This window comes from Phacochoerus africanus, chromosome 7, assembly GCF_016906955.1.
Source record: "Phacochoerus africanus isolate WHEZ1 chromosome 7, ROS_Pafr_v1, whole genome shotgun sequence".
NCBI lineage: Eukaryota > Metazoa > Chordata > Mammalia > Artiodactyla > Suidae > Phacochoerus > Phacochoerus africanus.
Window position 1 is genome coordinate 102,967,417 of NC_062550.1, and position 19,129 is coordinate 102,986,545.

Genomic DNA, 19,129 nt, shown 5'->3' on the forward strand with positions numbered 1-19,129 from the left:
AAGGAATAATTTAAATAATTTAGGCCACAAGTTATCCCACTCGCTTTTGCAAATGTGGTGCTTGTCGTACCCAACCTTTGTAAGTCAGCTTTAGGTCTGAGGAGAGGCCCGTGACATCTCCGTGCTCACTGGGAGGCCTTGGGTAGTTTCTGAAGTGTGGTTCCTAAAGCCACCCTGCTAGGCAACACACCCATGTTGCCAGGAAAGATTCCGCTGCCCACCACCGGGAGGGTTTTCTTCAGTGAGTTTGGAGTGGGGGCCCCATAGCTTCACATTTCAACCCCAAATTCCCAGGTGGAATTCCTGGGTGAAATCACTGGAGTTTGTAAGCTTGGGACAAGGGTGGCTTTCCACTTGCTTTTTACGGCCCGTCAGCCAAGAATGGTTTTCACATTTTTAAACAGTTGAAAAACAGTCAAAAGAAGAATAGTTCATGATATGTGAAGATTACATGCCATTCAACTTTCAGTGTCCATAGAGAAAATGGTACTGGAACACAGCCACACCCATGCGTTCCCTACTGACGGCAGCTTCTGGGCTCCAACAGCAGAGTTGAGGAGTTGTCACAGAAACCATATGGCCACAAAGCCAACATGTTTACCATCCGGCCTTCTGTAGGAAACGTTTGCCAGCTCTACATGCTAGGGTCCCTGTCCCTTCTAAACGCATTTTCTTCACTGTATTGTTTGCCTCCTTCGATATGCAAATACACCACCAACCCCTAGAGCTGGTGCAGACCCAGGGAGGACAGAGCGGGGGGCAAAGGCCAGGGACCAGGATGAGCTGTACATCAGGAGGCAGCATGAGCCACAGATAATACATTACCTGTTGGCACGACCAGAAAGTGAAAACACCTGCAACGGCGAAGCCTCCCGTGGCTCCGTCTGCAGGGCTTCACCCACGCTGACCAGAAGGAACCCCGCAGCGACTCTAGGCCGGAGGCGTGATCCTCCTCCTCTCACCGCGGAGGACACTGCGCACGAAGAGGCTGGGCGACTCGCCTAAGCACACGTTATTGTAAGCAGCAGAGTGGGAGTCTGAACAGAGGCAGTCTAGCTGCAGGGTCCCGGCGAAAGCAAGAAGCCGTTAGGGCAAGCGACGTGGTAAAGGACACGTCAGGCCAAAAAACACTCTGCCTGGACTCACACCTCAATTCCAACTTGAGAGTCACGGTCTCGGGCCATTTACCCTCTGGTGAAGTTTCTTTCTTTTTTTTATTTTATTTATTTTTTTGGCTTTTTAGGTCACACCCACTGGCATATGGAGGCTCCCAGGCTAGGAGTCGAATCGGAGCTGTAGCCACCGGGCTACACCACAGCCACAGCAACGCCGGATCCTTAACCCACGGGGCGAGGCCAGGGATCGAACCGCATCCTCATGGATACTAGTTGGGTTTGTCAACCACTGAGCCATGATGGGAGCTCCTCCTCTGTGAAGATGGATCTCAGCTTTTTATCCAGAGTCGCAGGCTCCAACATCCTCAGGGCCACTTGGCACCAGCACCGAACCAGGAACGCGGCTCCTTTTCCTGCTGTGAAAAGCATGGTGGCAGCAGCGAGCAAGGCGTGATGGTAACTGGTAGTTACCAGGCAAGGAACTAATCCCGGGTGGTAGGGAGTGTGGACAGCTGGAGAGGACGTGCCCCGTGGAACAGGGGCCCGCGAGTCAGCTCCAGCTTATTACGGACATGTGGAAAGGAGGGCAATTCAGATTTCAGTCGTGTGAGCGTCCAATGCTTAAGAGTTCAGCAGTTAATTCAAATACTAAAAGCAAACAGAGAAAACACTGTCTGGGCCAAACACAATAAGACTTCAAGCCACCAGTGTGGGACCCATGCTTTAGTAATTTGCTCTTTGGGCTGAATCATCTTAATTCCACAACTTTCCAAACGGATCTCTAGGCCCAGAACTTTAATCAGATCACGGCTGCGCCTTGAACGGATGGCAAGCTTTGCCATCTCTGTAGCTGATGAGAACTACAAAGTGACTTCTGGGAGTCAGAGTCCCACCTGGCAGACAGTTGTGCCATGATCAGCCTAATGCCCTCCTCATGTACGTTACAGAAATGTCTGCTTTATATTAGACAGTTTTTACTGGGACTGGCAGCGCTGAAGAGTGCTGTTCCTTAATGGAAAAGCATATTTTCATAGCTTTTCCAGGAATATCTTGGTGCTTTTAATGGAACCATGATCCATTCCCTTGGTTAATCTTCAATCACACAATACTCATTTCATTGAATATAATGGCTCATGCAATTCACTAATGGTCTACAAATAAAAGACCATTTTAAAAATTTTGAAAGTGCTCTAGCGTAGAGCACACAACAAGGAAAAGAACAAAACAGAGAAATGACGGTTGTTCAGCTGAAGTGACAAAAATAATGCTCGGGGTTCTGTAAATGTGAGTGATAAATCACTGCAATAAAATAATTAAAAAACATTCGTCATTCTGACAATCTGAAATGGTATTTAAATTGTTCAGAAATCTTACTAAAAATCTACTTAAAGAACTTTCGGATCCCATAGGAAACAATTTTTAAAAATATTTTCCATGGGACTCTATACAGAAAAAATACTGCCTTACATGGAATTTCAAAAATCAATCAAAATTTATTGCTCAAATTTGACGTTTATATGTTCCGGTTGGAGTTCATGGACTCTGAACAAAGTAAGCATTATTTTGAATATTTTCACTTACTTTAAAATATAGTGTCATAAATAAAGCCAAGTTGTCTTCAGAGGCCTGCTGAGGAGTTTGGAGTGTGAAAAATATGGCACTTTTGGCACTCAAAAATGATTCGCAATTGAAAACTAAATGATTATACAGAAGCACAAACAGGACACTGAATTAAGAAATGTGAAATTACAAAACATCCATTAAAAAACTATCACAAAACACTTAGTACGATGTGGCACCCTGGATTAGATCATGAGACAAAAAGACATTAGTGGAAAACTACTGAAGTCTGCATAAAGTCTGGAGTTAATAGTGATGTACCAGTGTTGGCGTCTTGGTGCTGACAAATGCATGGGGTGCATGCGGGACGGGTCAGTGCGGAGGCAACTGGGTGAGGGGTATGTGGGAACTCTATTTTTGCAACTGTTATGTGAACCTGAAATTCCTCCAAAATAAAAAGCTTATTTGGAAGACCACAAAACAACGAGTAAGAGTACGAATCGCTGTCCTTGGAGCATAGAACAGAAGAGGAGAGGCGGATCAAATTTGCACGGCATCAGGGCCGTTTGCACCTGCCTGGGTGGGTGGTGTGTGTGCACATCAAGTGGCCAGGTGGGGACGTGACGACACCGGTAACCGACCTCCGTCTTTTCCGCAGGTGACAGCCTGCTGCTCCGAGTGTGAAAGGACAGAAATGAGGGTGGGCGGTGAGTTCCCAAACATTCGATTCATAAAACATGTGAATTATATTTCTATAAGCTTCAGCAAGTCCTATGTCAAAAAAGACAGGTCATCATAACTGGACAGCTTTCAACTTGGGCTATACTGTGTGTTTCTGACTTCTTAAAAACGGTTTTCTATCTCTTTGTGGTATCTTGAAATATACACCAATGAAAAGGATTCTAGTTTGTTTCCAGACTCTGTAAAACACACGTTCATACTCATTTCTCTCTCTTCACCAAAGAGGCTACCCTGCTATAGGTTTCCCTTTCACTGGACAGAGCAGAGGCATTAATGAGGTCGAGTCGATGTATATCAGCCTGTTAAAACAGCTTTCCTAGGTCTGCTTTGGGGCAGGTCTGCTTTGGGGCAGGCTGTGGTAGGTCATGGCAAGCCAACACTTTGAGTGCAACCACCGAAAAGGGGGATAAATAAAATGTTTTAAAAAAGTACACATTTTTAAAGATATCATAAGTAAGGAAAGAGCATAGATGAAAATTCCAGAGGAAGACAAACCACTTCCTGAAAGAGGCTGGCAGTTGTTGGCCATCCTTTCCCTGAGGGTTTGAGGATTGATCGTGGCTGAGGCAGAGGACTTCTGGGGAAAAGAGATCCCAGCAGATCTTTTAGCTTTCTTCCAGGGCTGGAGGAATCAAAAGAAAACACGAAGGGTCTCAGTGACAGACGGTAACAGTGAAACATTTGAAAAGCACAGTGAGCCTGGACTGTGCCAAATGGTGTTTTAATATGGTTGAGAGCTGAGGAATCAGGATGAGGACATATGGATCCAGCTGACTCAGATTCTAACAGAATCTGCTCCTGCCTCATCACCTCCTTTGACTCCAGCAGCCACTCATGGCCCCCTTCCACCTCTCCACCAGCACCAATTTCTGTGTCAAAGATTCCAGCAAATGGAAACCATCAAAAGATCACTGGGTTCAGCAGTGAGGGTATTGTGTGAACGAGGCAGAGCAAAGCTCCTTCCTGGAGACCAAAGGGATCTCGGAAGGAAGCCCAGGGTGAGCTCATCTACAGATTTACCTTTGGGTGCTTAGAAGTTCCATGGTCCGGGGGGCAGATGTGTGCCAGCTGTTGACTGTGACTCCCTCCCCCATGACATTAAGACCTGCTGACTGTGCTGGCTTCCAACCCTCTGAGATAAATAGGTATGACTTTTGTTCTCTTTCCGTAAAGATGAGTGGAGAACCCTGGCCCTGAGGGAGCCAGAATCTTTTCACTTTTATATAAAGCGCATCACAGAGTAACAGTAGCAGCTCTGTGCTGCAAATTGTGCATAGGTGATACAAAAGCAGTGCAGCAGTTAATGAGTTACACATGCAATCTTTTCTTGATGGATTGTCACAATTTTAAATTGTTTTTCAGCCCCACGATTCTTGGCATTATGCCAACGTGCATTGTACTAAGAAGCCGTGAAGGGAATGTCAAATTCTGGTTTCTCAGTGCACGTCATTTGTCACCATAAAAGAACAGCTTAAACCTGAGTCAGCAGAAGGATTTGTTTCTGGGCCTGTTAATTTTAGTGAAACTGAAGAATGAAAACTCCATGTCACGACCTTAGGAAATATTTTATCCCCTTTATTTCATCCTCACCTGGATGCACAAAATCAGCTGTATTTAACATTTGCGGTTTATTTATTGAAACAAAGCAGATACATGGTGCATGATTTAATCTCTAAACAACTTTAGTTTGGCCTACTTGTCATTCAAGGTGTGTGCTCAATTTAGAATGGCTTCCGCTCCGTTAATCCTCTTTCACGTGCTCAGTGATGAGATATTTAGACTGACATCAAGTTCTTGACACCGCCATAAAAAAAAGGAAACATTTACAGGAAATGCAAAGTGCAAAGAAGGCCTCAAAAAATCAGAAATGATCTTGAGAAACATTGCCCATATATGGGAAGGCAGGAGAGTAAATTATTTTTATTTCATTTTGTTGTGCTGGTTATGTATATGGAGTTCTCAGACATGAAAAGAAGCCATCTATTTTGAAAACAATCTGTCACAGTAGCCTAGTGGCATGTGCATCACACTGTTTCGTTTAATAACAGCCTCAGTTTGAATTTTGATACCCAGGAACTAACAGAAAATGGGGGCCATTTCAGGAGTGAATCCGTGGCAACTTTTTCTGGTTTCAAGGAAACATTTACTTTATATACTTTTCTTCTTATAAGAGACTCTAGTAGAGGAAAATGAAATACCAAACATCAATAAATGTTGTACTAGCAAGCACAATTTTTATCATTGGATGTACTACTATTTCGTATATATAAAACAGATGGTATGTAAGAATGTAATATACTTGAACATAAGCCCACTTAGATATTACTAGATTTATTAATTTTTACAGTGCCTTTTTTACATGGGTCAGCTGGAAAATCTAAACAGTGGTATATATTAAAAGTATAATATTAGCTGCAGATAATTCTTAGAATCAACTCCATCTTTTATGCCGGTTTACATTTCCCTGTTACTTCCTTTCGTAACACCCTGCTTATCTCCTTCATTTGATTTGTTAAATTATAATAACTAATTATGTGATGTCAGAGCGCCTTTCCTGCTGCATTCCTGGACTCCATGAGTGCTGGGACTGTATTTTCTTGTTCACGGAGCTATACTGAGTATTTAGTTCAGCCCTTACAACACAGGCCTGATCGAGAAAGACCTCTTTAATGAACAGAGGACAGGAGGAGCCTCGCCAGCAGTGGGCAAACTACGGCTTAACTCCAGCCTCCTGCCTGTTTTTCACAGCCTGCACGTTAAGCATGTTTTTTCCATTTTGAAAGAGATCCACTTTTCCAATAGTTAAATAAGTACCTGAATAGGAACCTCAGTTTTGCCTGCTGGCTCACAAAACTCTAAACTACTTACGATCCAGCCCTGTAAGAAAACAGCTTTCTGACCCTGGCCTGGACCAGCACCGCCCAACAGAATGGCTGTGATGAGAGGATGCCGCCTCTCTGCATGTCCAATGGGACAGCCGTGGACACCCGTGGCTGGTGAGCACAGGAACTATGTCTGGGATGAGCGAGGAAGTGAACTTTTACTTCATTTGAAATACTGAAGATAATCGCTCGTGGCCAGCAGCTAGTGTGTTTGATGGCAGCCGACCTAGAGATGCAACAGAATAAACCTCACGTAAACACGGCAAACAATGACTTGGAGATCAAGCATCTCTGTGGGGAAGTGGGGGGGGGGATATGTGCAAATTTAACAGTTTAGTTGGTCTTTCCGGCAAAAAAAAAAAAAAAAAGAATATAAAAATAACCTAAATTATCTACCACTAGTTCATTCAAACAACCAATGTTATGACCATACTTTGAAAAGGCATGAAGGTAAAAATGAAGTCATTTAAGTTGATAGTTACACAGAAACTCATTTAAAACACGTGGCAGTTCTTCATTCTGTGAACCGCGGATGAGAAAAGAACTCTTTCAGATACGGTAGACAATGTACTATTAAAAAACAAATGAGGGATATTGCTCTTATGAAGACTGTAAAGCTTTCCTTTGCCTTATTGAAGGACACACGACTTATTGGCAAAGAAGTTCTTTGAAATCATAGTCTTATCACAGCAAACTGTTCTATAGCACAGTAGGAAAACAGCAGCACCCGTAAACAAGTAAAAAACAGCGATATAGTCTGATGGGATCCTCAAACAGTTAGCCTTAAAGCAGGTATTCAAGCGGATTGAAAAGGAAAGGTTCGCATTGCAACACGAAGTCTCCGACACCCACGCTCACAAATTATTTCAAGTCTGTAAGCTGGGAAGCTCTTAGAAGGAAATCTGAATGATGTGCTCTTTAGAACTGAAATCGTTTGTTGCTATTTACAACGCTTCGGTTAGGTTTAAAAAATTAAAAACTGGAGTCATCTCCTTTCTCGCTTCTGTTGTTTCTGACATGTCTGTGTATGAAATAATATCTTCCTGAGTAAAACTACTTTGGCTGCCTCTCTTATTTCAAATGACTTGATCATTAGGGAAAAATCTGAAATCACAGTGGACAAATAATCCCTTCATGCTTTTCCTGGCTGGCAAGTAATTTGTCAAAACAATCCAATTTCCAAATAGCATACAAACTCAATAAGACACTGAGCCAATACATCTGTTCCCCTCTGCATTTAGAGTATGGACAAATGCCTTTCATTTTCGGTGGAGAAACTCTGAGATTGACTGCTTTAACATGACAATTTAGCTCGAGAATCAAAATATCGTTTATAATTTCTCTCTGATAAAATTTCAGAATTTTTTAAGTCAGGTTTTACTGAGGTACAATTCACAGGCCACAATATTCACCCCTCCCCTTATTTTTCGTTTAGGGCCGCAGCCGCAGCACATGGGAGTTGCAAGGCTAGGGTCAACTTGGAGCTACAGCTGCCAGCCTGTGCCGCAGCCACAACAACCCCGAATCTGAGCCGCGTATGCGACCCCACAGCACAGTTCCGGCAACTCAAGATCCTTAATCCACAAAGTGAGGCCAGAGAGCAAACCCACATCCTCCTGGATACTAGTCAGATTCACTTCCGCTGTGCCACAACGGGAACCCCTATTCACCCCTTTTAAATGTAGATTTTAATGCATTTTTACAAACACCCACTTCATCACCCCAGAAAGTTCCTTACGCCCCTTTGTAGGCAATCATCCCTTCACCCACAGCTCACTGGCTCACTGATCTGTTTTCTGTTTCTAGTTTTGACTTTTCTGGGATGTCATGTGAACGTCATATAAATACAGCACACAGTCTACTGTGTCTACCTTATTTCTCTTAGCCATTTACCGTAATGCTTTTGAAACTCGTTCTCATTGCTGCTGGCATCAGTAGTTCATTGCTGATTATTGCTGAGCAATATTCCACTGTGTGAATTATACCACAATGTTTTTATCTGTGACGCTGTTGATGGACTTTTGGCTACTATGAATAAAGCAACTGTTAACATTTGCTGTTATGGACCTACGATTTCATTCTTCTCGGGTAAACATCTAATGGGATTGTTGGGTCATATAACAAATATGTTTAACTTTATAAAAACCTGCCCAATTGTTCTCCGAAACAACTGTATCATTAGCACTTGCCAGCAGTCTTCGGAGTTGTGGTGGCTGTATATTATCTCCAACACTCAGTAGGATCAATCCTTTTAATTTCAGCCATTCTGATGGACGTGGGAAGGTCTCACTCCTCCAAATATGGAAGAACTGCTGTTCATAGTTGTTCCTGTAGGTGGTCTGTTTTCATGTGTCCACAGGGAGAGGAAACGTTTGCTGAACCCAGGGGATCCACAGATAGAATTCAGGGCATCCGTCATCTTGGACCTTGGAGAAAACGTCCGTCTTTATTTTCACTAACCTCTTAAAGAAATTCAGTGTTTCCTTCAGTTATGAATGCGGACAACAAACCTCAGTAGGCCTGGCAGTACCCGAACCTCTCGCCAGTAGAAGGTACGGATATTTTTATACCACATTACAGTTGTGGCTGATACTTTCAAATACTGCTCACAGTTACTGTGACTGCAAACTCACAGTCGTTTTCAGAACTGCTAACTGATCTCGTTATTCCAGGAGTAATAAAGAACATACATATTATTAAATTATCTGTTTTAAAAGCTCTGTTGTTAACTATCTCTATATGATTGGCTTCCTATGTCAAAATATGTACTTCTACTATCTATTAAAAAATAGCCTGAGAAGAGGGCCCACAGGCTTTTCCAGACTGGCAAAGGAGTACCTGGCACAAAAATGGGTAAGCTCTGTCCTCTAAATTACCATTTCACAGACCTACTGCTTAGGCTGCCCTTCAGCCTGGGAGGTCCTGTCGGTGTCTTTAATACTTCGGTTTAGAATATTGCAGTATTACCGGCTTTGGGTTATTTCATCTTATGCCACATATATGTTATATAATTACATTATGAATAAAAGTTCAATAAACCTTTATTAAAAACGTGAGATGGAACAGTGCTCCATATCAGAACCTAGAGATTCAAAGGTGTTTTTCATAGTTCCTGCTCTGAGACCCTTAGCCCCAGGAGTGCAGGCAGGGAAGGAAGCAGGCTTGGCAATGTCCTGCTCGCGTGCTCTCAGAAACACACAGGAAGTGACCCAGATGTCGTTCTTATTCCTCACTTGGGTGGTGGTGGGGGTGAGGGCAGAATACCAGCCAGTGCTTGTCCTAGGAACTGACAACATGAGGAAGCCTAGAGAAGACAGCATCAACCAGAATGGGAAGAGCCTTCACACACAGGACACCCGTACAAGCATGAAACTTACCTCTGCCTGGAGGCTTGGAGCTGAGGAACGGCCAAGGGAAGGCATATGCACTGCCTGCCTCCCAGTGCCCCCTGGACGTGTCCAGGAAGACAATCTTTCTCACAACACAGAAGTCAAGCGGTTTCCCACCCTTCATGGGAATATTCAGCTTGCAGTTACCGTTCCATTCTGGCAGGTGAAAGGTCCTTCTTTCAGGCCCTCTTCTGTCCCCCAGCAGATCTTAGGTGCAAGGCCCTTGGTTGACAGAGCCTTTCTGGAAGGGCCTCCCCACTTCCTGTGCCTTCCTGAGGGCCTCCCCCATCCAGGAGCTCTCTCAGGGAGCCTCCTTGGCTTCAGCCAGTGTCTTCACTCCTGGACTACTGCGTGGACATGACAACATGCTTAGACAGCATCTGCAAATGGGAGGGACACCTGGGGACAGATGCAGTCCCAATTTCTCCTTCAGCATTTCGGCTCAGGAGACCCAATCTAGAGGGCATGGGGTCTTCTCCCCTGAACAGAAAGGATTACGAAGAGACTTTCTGGTTAAACAGTCCCCGAGCACTTTCACAAGCCCGGCAGCAGCAGGGCTGCTCAGCCAAGTGGGGACTAACTGGCTCTCTGGCTCTGTTGGCAGTTGGGACAGAGCCCTTCCTGCCTGCATCTGCCAGGGCCCAGGGACTATGCCTTTTTATGGGCTCCAGTTTCACTTTGTTAACCAGGCTGTAAATGGAGCAAATTCCACCTACACCTCTCACCAAGACAGGGGTGCAGATGAAAATCTTCATGTTTTTGAGGGTTTCTATCTAGTTCAGGAAATTGCTCCATCTTGCTCAGTTATCCTCATGGGAAACAGGCTGCCTATCTTTGAAGGGGTCTCACTTCCAGCTGCAGAGGTGATATTATACTTTCTGAGGAAGAAGATGGTGCCCAGTCTTGGCCTCTGTGGGAGCTTTTTGCTTTTTTTGGGGGAGGGGGATATTTTAAATTAGGACCATGAAATTTCATGACTTCATTTACTGGGCATTATTCTTTGCTCTCAGAGGATAGGCTAGTTTATCGCCCCCTGGAGAAATCCTGTATTCATTTCCCTCCTTCCCTTTCCAGCATGTTCTGAATGCTTTGACTGCTAGGCACTGGACAGATAGTAAAAATGATGGATTTCCTGCCCTTCTAGGTCGAATAGAGGAATAGAAACATTTCAAAGCGAAGTGCAATAAAGTGGTATTGATGCTGTCGCAGTCATCTGTGCGGAGTATGGCTGGGACATAATAAAAGGATGGTGATTTAAATGAGGGGGCAGGCTCATAAATCCTGAAAGAAAACAGCAAAGTGTCGACAAGAAGAGAAAGGGATGTCAGCCTTCTCTGGGTGAGAGCAAAGTCCAGATGGAGGCAGCACCTGAGATGCTGTGAGAGTCACAGAAAGTCTGGGGTTGGATGGCGTGCAGAGAAAGCTCACGGGGATGAAACAGGCCGGGGAAGCACCATAGCGGATTTGGCTGCCATGCTAAACAGTTTGGATTTTCCTGTAAGAAAATGGGGAAACCACGCAAGAGTCCGTAGGGGTAGGAGACATGCCGAAGAAGCAAAAGCTTGAGTTTTGAGCAGTTATGAGGCTCTGATCTTACACTGTAGCAGCACGACTGGAGAGGAGGGGCAAAGAAGAGAAACGACGTAAGAGTCTGAATGAATATGACTTAAGGTTCAAGTGGATCAGAGCAGAGTGAAGTCTTGGGTGATTTTCGTCTTCAGCTGAAAGTTCCCTTCACTGAAAAGGAGCAATAGAGGAAGAGCAGGCTTGACAGCAAGTGTAATTTTGGGTATGCTGATTTTGAAGTGCTGGCCAAATGCCCATGGGGAGTGGCAGCGTCCACCAGGCAGATGAATGAACAGGTCTAGAACTCAGGAGAGAGATTCAGGAGAGCGAGCGAGCCTAGAAATTCAGATTGGGGCACTGGCAGATACAGACTTTTAGAGGCCATGGCCATGTCCCTTGGAAAGTGTGTAGGGTGAAAAAGTCCCAAGGACAGAGCCTTCAGTGGAAGAGGCTCATCACTGAAGGACAAATAGAGAAGAGTCCATTTGTGACAGTGGAAGAAGGAAAGTGCAGAAGGGGCTCTTTTGGCTTCTGGGAAGCGCGTCTTGGGAGGAGGGTGAGGGGTTCCCTCTCTCTCCCTGAGTCTCACGGCCTGTTTCTCGCTCTGTATTGGCTCTACCTCTTCGAACAACCTTTTTCTCTACTCCTTCAGTTTCGACTTGTGACGTGCTGGCTTCACGTGGCCAGACACCGTCTCTGTGGTCTCCTCACATACCATGACCTGCCAACTCCCACCCTGTACCGCGGCCTCCCTCAAAGTCTCAAGAAAGGGGGCATCCGGTAGGTCTAACTCCTCCTGCCGAACACGTCGCATCAAGGCTCTAGGCTGCCTTCTCGGGTGTGCACTCCCACCCCAGCACCCGTGGTCCTAAAACGCGGCCGCCTGCCTTCACGCCTTCGACAGGGGACGCGCACGAGGAGAAACCGCGTGGGCAGTTGGGTTGAATGCCATCCGTGGCTTAAAGAGAGTCGAGGGAAGGGGCTCCTCCACAACGGCAGACACCCTGGTATCGTCAAGTGTCCCGTGGATCTGGTGATTTGGATGCCAGCTGCTGGGGTGGTGGGAGGGATCTGGTTGCTGTGAGTTGCCAGTGAATGAGGGAAGGAATCGGAGACAGAGAGCTGTGGATTCCCTTAGTCGGGATTGTTACCTCAAACTTTTTAAGATTAAAAAAAGAAAAAGGAAGGGGTAACGTTGAGAGAGAACATGGAGTCTAGTTCCCCTTCTCAAACATATACGTTATCATTTTAGGTATCTGTCCTTGTTCTGTCCTAGAGCAGTGGGTTTGGACCTACGAGCACAGACAACAGAACTACCCTTAGAGAAAGGAGAAGGGGTGCCTTTCAGTGAGACTGGGGGAGTGAGGCAAAGAGGGCGAAGTGATGCGGGTAACTTGGAGGAAGGGGGAGAGGCTGGCAAAGGGCACCGAGGTCGGCTCTGCAGTCTTTCTTCCTCACTCCCTTCATCCCTGAGCGTGACCTGGTAGCCGAAAGCTCCTGTGGGCTGAGATCTCGCAAAGGGATCCCATGGAAAACCCCAGGCAGGGTAACTGTTCCGGTCCTTTAGGACGGAGCAGGCTCTGCTGTCGAGGGCAGCTCATGGGGAAGGCCAGGGTGCTGGGAGGCTTGCTTTATGGTATCGCTTCCTTGGGAGCGACCTCTGGGGCTGATCCCTTGGCAGTGGTTTCTGCCAGCCGCACCAGCATTCTGGGGCAGCCCACCTGGTTTGCACTCTGCCACTCAACCTAGCCATGGCCATGGTGTCATGGGCTACTTATAAAATATCACAAAACTCACTGACTCTCATTATATAAATTCTTTCAATGCCTTTCATTCTATAAGCACTCTCATTACATAAATAAGGGAACTGAGGCGTGGAGAGAGAAAGTGACTTGCACAGGGTCACACTGTGGCAAAACCAGGAAGAGAACCTCGGTTTCCCAACTAAGGCTCGATGTTCTTATTTCAGTGCCTCTAAAGGGTAGGTCGCATAATCTACCAATCAGATAGCACTGTCTTTTGCAAATGGCTAGAATAATAGATTGCATTTTCTCTCTCAGTTACAATACATGATCAGTAACCAAGTCATGATAGTTTTCCTGCCTTCAGTTTTTTCTTTTCCATTTCTACTTCCTCTGCCTTAATCAAGGCATCATCTCTTTTCACTTAGGCTTTTGGAGCAGGCTCCTAACTGTCCAGGCCTTCAGCTTGGTTCTCCTCCAATCCATCACGGAGCCCAGAGTCAGTGACTTTTCTAAAGTAAAAGTCAAGTCACACCACCCTCTCACTGCGCTCCCTCAGGGAACCTTTACGCCTCCAGAGGAAACAGGTCTCTTAAGCACGACATTCGAGGCTTCCACGTCCGGGACTCTGTCAACCTGTCTGGTCTTACCTCCACGCTGACCGTTCACATGAATCAGCCTTCAAGGCCCTAATGGCGTCGTGTTGGCTCAAATTTTGAAACCACTACTGCCAGTCCTTATTGAAAGGCTACTAGATACAAGGATCTCTATTACTCAATCTACTCCTTTCGCAGCTGCACGTGGTCAGTTACTGTCTCCCCCAGTTACAGGTGGGAACACTGAAGCACAGGTAAGGAACCTAACTAAGGTCACGTGGCTACTGAGGGACACAACTGGGACGTGAACTCCAACGGTCTTTCTCTAGAGTTTATTCTTCCACTTAAGTTTTTTAAAAAATATTTATTTGTTTATGACCTTTTTTGTCTTTTTAGGGCCACACCCACAGCACACGGAGGTGCCCAGGCTACGGGTCTAATCGGAGATGTAGCCACCAGCCGACAGCACAGCCACAGCCACGTGGGATCTGAGCTGCGTCTGCGACCTACACCACAGCTCAAGGCCATGCTGGATTCCTGACCCACTGGGCAAGGCCAGGGGCTGAACCCACATCCTCATGGATGCTAGCTGGGATAGTTAACCGCTGAACCACGACAGGGACTCCTTATATTTATTTTTTAAGATTTTTTTCTATTATAGTTGATTTACAACGTTCGGTCAATTTCTGCTGTACAGCGAAGTGACCCAAAATACATATACACATTCTTTTTCTCACATTAAAGAATTCATTCTTTTAACCACTTTTTGTAACACTACCATACAGCCCTTCTTTGAAAGACCCTTCTTTCTTCACTCAGCTTACCTCACACTTACTCCTCAAGCACTTACTCTGGCTTCTGCTTCCATCGGAATTCTGACAAATCTCTCACAAAAAATGCCAATGATGGACTCCTGCGGGAATTTTTCCATTCTCTTCTTACTTGATATTTTAAATGCCTTCCACCATTGGTTATTCCATAGGCCTTGAAATATCCTCTTCCTCGATAATCTTCCTGTTTTCTCTCTGGATGTGCTCTGTTGTTCATTCTTCTCCATAGAAACTTCATATTGGAGATTAAAGATTCAGTCCTAGCTTCCCCATTCTTTTCTCTTTTCCCCATTCTTTTCTCGTCCATGTTGTTTTGCACTGAATGATCTCATCCATGTTCAAGCTTCAGTTTCCATCGATATGTTGATAACCTGTCAGTTTGTATCCAAGCTTCCCTTTTGCTCTACAGACCCTTTTATACCAGGGCTTTTAGCACCACCTTTCACCTAGCCAAAGAACCTAGAAACCTTTACAGCCCATCAACCAAAGGGCACTGGGAACGAAACTGTAGTCCGGGTTACATTTCGTCTGTTTACTGCAGCCTGGGGAGTGCACTTGAGAACTGTGGGTTGTCTCGGTAAGAAAGGGCTTCTTAGAGGATTTAGGCTTGGAGTGCATGGTTGCAGAGAGAATTTAAAAGCATGAGGTCTAGTTTAGAATTGGAGGTTGTCAAAAAACTAGGAAAATTCAATAACTTGTCTTTTTTTTTTTGTTTAATAGAAGGCAGGAGAATTAAAGTGGGCTGAGAGCCGTCACTACTACAAAGTAGCAATTACAAGTTAGAAGAGAGATTTTCAGAATGGCCTTGGCTGTCTTATTCGAGACATGTCACTGAATGGCCTTCTCTGAATATTGTCATTTATTTTGATTGATTGTCATTTATTTTGAGTTTTAGCACCTCCAAATTTTAGATAATTTTGGGAACAGTGACTTGAACTCTTAGCTTTAATTTTCTAATATAAAAAATAAAGTAATTATTATTATTATTTTGGTCTTTTTGTCTTTTTAGGGCCGCACCCGTGGCATATGGAGGTTCCCAGGCTTGGGGTCCAATCAGAGCTGTAGCTGCTGGCCTTCAACGCAGCCACAGCAACTCAGGATCCAAGCCATGTCTGCGACTACACCACAGCTCACAGCTACGCAGGATCCTTAACCCACTGAGCGAGGCCAGGGATGGAACCCGCATCCTCATGGGTGCTCGTTGGGTTCGTTAACCACTGAGCCACGACAGGAACGCCTCTATTATTATTTTGAACAGAAAACTAAATATCATTTTACTTAAGGTTTTAGTTGTAAACATATTTTCCTTCATTTTAATAATGACATATTTTCTAAGAAAAAAACCAAATTACTATTCTAGCCATTTGCAAAAGACAGTTCTATCTGATTGGTAGATTATGAGACCTACCCTTTAGAGGCAGAACAACCAATAAATCATCAACTGCTTGAGGTCTGTAGGGTTACGCATCCACCAATCTCTTTTTATTTTATTTTTATTTTTTGCTTTTTAGGGCTGCACTCACGGCATATGGAAGTTCCCAGGTTAGGGGTGGAATTGGAGTTGCAGCTGCCAGCCTATGCCACAGCCACAGCCACGCAGGAGCCGAGCTACATGTGACCTACACCACAGCTCTTGGCAATGCCGGATACTCAATCCACTGAGTGAGGCCAGGGATCGAACCCACATCACCATGGCCACTAGTCGGATTTGTTGGTGCTGAGCCACAATGGGAACTCCTATTTACCAATAATTATCCTGACTTTCTCAAGAGGAAACTGAAAAAAACTGAAGACCAATGCAGAAGACCCTCAAATAATCAAGAGGGAAGGCAGTATCTGCAGTAAGAAGTTAGTCTTGAAGCAGATGCTCGCACTTGAATCTTGACTTTACCCTTCTGTAGCTCTTCCCTGTCTCCTCGGGCTTGGAGCGAGTTGCTTGGCCTCGCTGCACTTCAATTTTCCCTTTAAAAGTAGCAGAAATAACACAGTCCCTTCTTTCTAGGACTGTTGTAAGAATTAGATACACTAATAAATATAAAGTGCTCAGAACAGTACCTAGCACAGAGTAGGCACTCAATAAATGTTTAGTTGGCATTATTATTATAATCCATCATGTCATGTGGAGTTTAAAAAACCTTTTAACATTTGAGCAATTGCCAAGGACACTCTGTATAAATGCTATGTATATGTATAAGAGAAATATAAAGTTGGAGTCACCTCTAAAATTTTTTAAACAGATCTGGCCATTCAAGAATTCTTCTTCAGAGAGCGCTCTCAGATGCCAGCACACTTGAGAATAGTGAGTCTGGAATTATGTTAACATATTGGAACCTCCATGGAGACTGGGATGGTGAAAGAGCAATTTGAAGAGTAGACTTTCGAAATTGTCAAAGAAATTGATGAGGTACCCCTGCTTGCCAAGAAGGGGCTTATGCAATACCTCTGACTGCACGTAAGAGGAACTGTAGGAGGGGGCTTCGTGAAATCTATAACTGAAGTGGCTCCTTCTTCTCTTCCTGTCAAGCTGGCCATTCTGACATCTATTAACTAATACATGCCAGTGGGGTAAAGTTTTTTTTTGATTATGACATCTGGTTAAATTGGCCTCTGTGTCTGTCCATGATTTCAGTTAAACTACATGCTTTCAGCATTTACTAGACTGGAGGTGGTTTCTTTGGGACAGAGAAAAACAGAATTTGCAACAAAGATTAAACTGTAGGCTTTTAGGTTTTCTTAAAAAAATAATCATATGAGGCACACAGAAAAGCTCTTTGTATTTATTCTAGTCATTTGTGCATTTCTGGTGGGTACATTTGAATTTAATTTATTGGCACATTCATTTAGAAGACTTCAGTTACCTGAATTGATTTCTGTCTGGTCACCAGTAAATACCCTGCTTATGTTTCCTTGTATTTTAGGTACAAATATCTAGGCAGGAGACTGTTCATGGTTCATAGTTTACTGTTATGTAGCTGTCTGTGCTTATGTTTATCCACCAATGATTTCCCAAGCTGACATCTTTTATAAGAAGAACCAAATCCAAATATCCCATATATTTTGTTTTAAAATGGGAGATTTGGCCCTGGATTGAAAAAAGCAGAGTTCCTAAACAGTTAAGAGTATTATCAGCCTTTAACTACCAATTCTACTTCTGGGAATATATCCATAGAGAGCAAATGACTGAAGAAAAGAACAATGCCATATAGTCAGACTTTCACAGCAGTCTTCGGCATAACTGCAAGAGGTTAGAAAGAACCTAAAAGTTTAACAATAAAATCATGGGTAAATAGAGTGTATCTGTCATTAGAATGGACTTTTTTTTTTCCCCCCCTGCATCTGTAGCATGTGGAAATTTCCAGGCTGGGGACTGAACCCATGCCACAGCACTTACCTGAGCCACAGCAATGACAATGCTGGATCCTTAACCTGTTGAGCCACCAGGGAACTCCAGGATGAACTCTTAAGTCATTAAAAATGATCATGATGAAGGCAGTACAGAATCATGGGAAAATGTTCCTTATATAATGTTAAGTAAAAGAGGCAGAAAATAAAATAGTATGTTCATTTTTCACAGAACTAGAACAAATAATCCTAAAATCTTTATGGAATCATAAAAGACCCAGAATTGCAAAAGCAATCTGGAAGAAAGAGAACAAAGAAGGAGGCATAACTCTCCCAGGCTTCAGACAACACTACAAAGCTAGAGTAGTCAAAACTGTGTGTCACTGGCACAAAAATAGATACATGCATCAATGAAACAGAACAGAGAGCCCAGAAATAAGCCCATACACCTGCAGTCAACTAATCTTCAACAAAGGATACATACAACAGGAAAGAGTCTTTTCAGCAAGTGGTGGTGGGAAAATTGGACGGCTACATGTAAATCAGTGAAGTTAGAACACATCCTCTCACCATACACAAAAATTAACTCAGGATGGCTTAAAGACTTAAATATAAGACATGACACCATAAAACTCCTAGAAGAGATCATAGCCAAAACATTCTAATATAAATCGCACCAATGATTTCTTAGGTCAGTCTCCCAAGGTAATAGAAATAAAAACAAAAATAAACAAATGGGGCCTAACCAAACTTACAACTTCCTTTTGTACAGCAAAGGAAACCATAAACAAAACAAAAAGACAACCCACAGAATGGGAGAAAATGTTTGCAAATAATGCAACTGACTAGGGCTTAATTTCCAAAATATACAAATAGCTCATATGATTCAAAAACCAAACACCTCAATCAAAAAATGGGCAGAATACATAAATAGACATTTATCCAAAGAAATACAAATGGTCAATATGCACATGAAAAAATGCTCAACACCACTAATTATTGCAGAAATGCAAATCAAAACTACAGTGAAGCACCACCTCACACTGGTCAGAATGGCCACCTTCAAAAAGTCTAATAATAGAGTTCCCTTGTAGTTCAGGGGGCTAAGCATCTGGTGTTGTCTCTACTGTTGTGTAGGTTTGACCCCTGGCCTGGGAACTTCTGCATGCTGTGGGCATGGCCAAAACAAAAACAAACAACAAATAACAAAAAACCCAGCTTCCCCAAAGAGCCCCAAAATCTACAAATAACAAATGCTGGAGAGGATGTGGAGAAAGGGGACCCTCCCACATTGTTGGTGGGAACGCAAGTTGGTATAGCCACTATGGAAAACAGTATGGAGGTTCCTCAGAAAATTAAGGATAGA

General features: G+C 44.0%; 1 protein-coding gene across 4 annotated transcripts in view; it reads right to left on the minus strand.

The window, feature by feature from the left end:
- Positions 1-1,336: 1,336 nt before the first annotated feature.
- Positions 1,337-19,129, minus strand: part of METTL25 (methyltransferase like 25) — a 130,591-nt gene continuing 112,798 nt past the window's right edge. For 2 of the 4 annotated variants that reach the window (XM_047788352.1, XM_047788348.1), the window contains one exon: positions 1,337-4,038. The gene's annotated coding sequence lies outside the window, so the exon portion shown is untranslated. Of the gene's footprint in view, positions 4,039-4,970; positions 8,725-19,129 lie in introns of those variants that run through there. The other 2 variants (XM_047788351.1, XM_047788349.1) reach the window with 2 other exon arrangements.